Genomic DNA, 3184 nt, shown 5'->3' with positions numbered 1-3184 from the left:
GGAGGGAGAGATAGAGAAAGAAAGGGGGAGGAAATGGGAAAGGAAGAGGGAGGGAGAGGGAGAGGGAGAGGGAGGGAGAGAGAAAGAGAGGGGGAGGGAGAGGGAGACATTAAACATAATAGGGAAATGAGAGAGGGAGAGGGAGAGGGAGAAGGAGGGAGACATTAAACATAATAGGGAGACATTAAACATAATAGGAAAATGAGAGAGGGAGAGGAAATGAGAGAGGGAGAGGGAGAGGGAGAGGAAGAGGGAGACATTAAACATAATAGGGAAATGGGAGAGGGAGAGGGAGGGAGAATAAATGAGAGAGGGAGAGGAAGAGAGCAAAAGGAAATGAGAGAGGTAGAGGAGAGAGAAAAAATGAGAGAATGAGAGGAGAGAGAAAAAGAGAGAAAAGATGTTAAACATAATAGGGAAAGAGAGAAAGAGAGGGTGAGGGTGAGGGTGAGGGTGAGGAAGGGAGAGGAAATGAGAGGGAGAGGAAGAGAGAAAAAGAAATGAGAGAGAGAGGAGAGAGAAAAAGAGAAAAAAAACATTAAACCTAATAGGAAAAGAGAAAAAGAGAGGGTCAGGGTGAGGGAGGGAGAGGAAATGAGAGAGGGAGAGAGGGAGAGGAGAGAGAAAAAAATGAGAGAGAGAGGAGAGAGAAAAATCATTAAATCTAATAGAGAAAGAGAGAAAGAGAGGGTCAGGGTGAGGGAGGGAAAGGAAATGAGAGAGGGAGAAAAAGGGAGAGAAAGAGAGAAAAGGAAATGAGAGGGGGATAGGAGAGAGAAAAAGAGAGAAAAATCATTAAACCTAATAGAGAAAGAGAGAAAGAGAGGGTCAGGGTGAGGGAGGGAGAGGAAATGAGAGAGGGAGAGAAAGAGAGAAAAGGAAATGAGAGAGGGAGAGGAGAGAGAAAAAAATGAGAGAGGGAGAGGAGAGAGAAAAAGAGAGAAAAATCATTAAACCTAATAGGGAAAGAGAGAAAGAGAGGGTGAGGGTGAGGGAGGGAGAGGAAATGAGAGAGGGAGAGAAAGAGAGAAAAGGAAATAAGACCTTATAATAAGCTCATCCTAGGCTCATAGGGGTTAGGCCGATCCTCAACAAACCTAAGGGATATATGGCTAGAGAACCCTACCACACTTGTGCCTCCTAGCATAATGTTCTTCCTGCAAAGAGACCTCTCATACATGGGGCTTGTCCTAGCCTCCACCACGCAAGTATACAACGAAGGCAATCAGCCTATCAGTTAGAAAAACATTCATTTTTCATAACGTAAATCCAAAAATAACTTTGGATATTCCATAAAAAGCAATCTCTTCTTAAAAAGACAAATACAAAAAACTAAAACATGATCATTCATATGCTTCGCAAAAGTAAAACAGCATCACCACAAGATCTCTTAGGAAACTCGTCCTCAACTATCAATTTTAATTTAAAAATATAATATAAAATCACTTGCAAGGAAGGACACTTTTTTATCATTAACCCTCTTTCTTCCTTAGAATAGTCTTAGGAACAAATTTCTACTCTAACAAGCATATGTTTGAGCATAATAACTATTTTAAGGTTTATTCAATGAGTAATAGTAGTATATATGCAACCATCAAGCTAGAGATCATGCTTTGGTATCTGTGGAGATCCCAATCTCATGCCCTCATAGAGATTGTAGTATGCAATAGTGTGGAGAGAAGGTGGGTGAGTTGTAAATGGTAAAGGAGAATTCTATTGATGATAGAGAGAAGATGAGGTGAATCGCCAATTCTATTCTTAGTGAGTGCAACCTACCCATAGTATGGCATCCATGACTAATTGAAATTAGTAAGAATTTAAAATCCTACCTCGAGTATTATAACTATTGTTTTGTGGTGGATTTTCTTGCCATAATTCAATGTCAATTTGTGCTTGTGTTTTCCACGGTGTGTTGACTATGGGTGTCAAATGCTCTAGTTGGATTTCTCTCTCTTTCTCCTCTCTCTTCTCTCAACCCTTCTCTCTCCCTCAATTTTCCCTCTTTCTCTCTTCCTATACTCTCCCTAAATCCTTCTATCTCCCCCTATCTCTTTTCTCTCTCTATCTCTCTTTCTATTTCTACCTCTCTCCTCTTCTTCTCTAACTTTACTCTCTCCCTAACTCTTTTCTCTCTCTTCATCTCTATATAAGTAGTCGTAGTCGTGGTCATGGTCGTGGTCATAGTCCTAGTCGTGGTCGTGGTCGTGGTCGTGGTCATCGTAGTCGTAGCCGTAGTCGTGGTCGTGGTCATGGTCATGGTCGTGGTCGTAGTCGTAGTTGTAGTCGTGGTCGTAGTCATAGTCGTATTCGTAGTCGTGGTCGTGGTGGTGGGTCGTGGCCATGGTCATGGCCGTGGTCGTGGTCGTGGTCGTGGTCATGGTCGTATTCGTGGTCGTGGTCGTGGTCGTCGTAGTCGTGGTCGTGGTCATGGGTCGTGGTCGTGGTCGTCGTAGTCATAGTCATGGTCGTGGTCGTGGTCATGGTCGTGGTCGTGATCGTGGTCATAGTCATGGTTGTAGTCGTGGTGGTCGTGGTCATGGTCCTGGTCGTGGTCGTGGTTGTGGTTGTGGTCATGGTCGTGGTCGTAGTCGTAGTCGTGGTGGTCATGGTCGTGGTCATGGTCGTAGTCGTAGTCATAACATAGAAAAAAAGAGAGAGATGGAAGGAGAGGAGAACAATTTAAGAAAGAATGAATGAATGATAATAAAAACAAAGTGTTTGTCGTAACGTAAACAAAATGGAAAACGATGAAGAACCTGTTGTTCAAGATCACGAGACGTATCTTAATCAGCCTGTCCCATGTCCTTGCTCTCAATGCAAGCTAGCAATTAAACAAAAACATTGATTGTCTATAGAACACGTACGACGATTTGGCGAGTCTCAATCTGAGATCATTGATCAGGCGATTGTGGATTTTCAGCAAATGGTAAGAAAAGTTAATATCAATCATGCATTGTACTCGCAAGCTAATTGAATACCATATACAATAAGATTGGGTCTGGCTGGCAAATTTTCTATCCAGGGAGGTGACGTCTCATCCCAAGGAGGAGTGCACCCTTTGCGGCCAATTAGAAGAGTTCATGGGCATGCAATGGATGGAGTGCATGAGCCAATCCACCACTTGCAAGGCTAATCTATACCGTCAATGCCAGAGGAGACAGTTCTAGACCTACCTACAATCTTA

The sequence above is a fragment of the Lygodium microphyllum genome, chromosome 25 (assembly GCF_053477565.2).
Source record: "Lygodium microphyllum isolate KBCC chromosome 25, Lygodium_microphyllum_v1.1.10, whole genome shotgun sequence".
NCBI classification, from domain to species: Eukaryota; Viridiplantae; Streptophyta; class Polypodiopsida; order Schizaeales; family Lygodiaceae; genus Lygodium; species Lygodium microphyllum.
The sequence above is the reverse complement of the archived record's forward strand: the minus strand, read 5'-3'. Positions refer to the sequence as shown.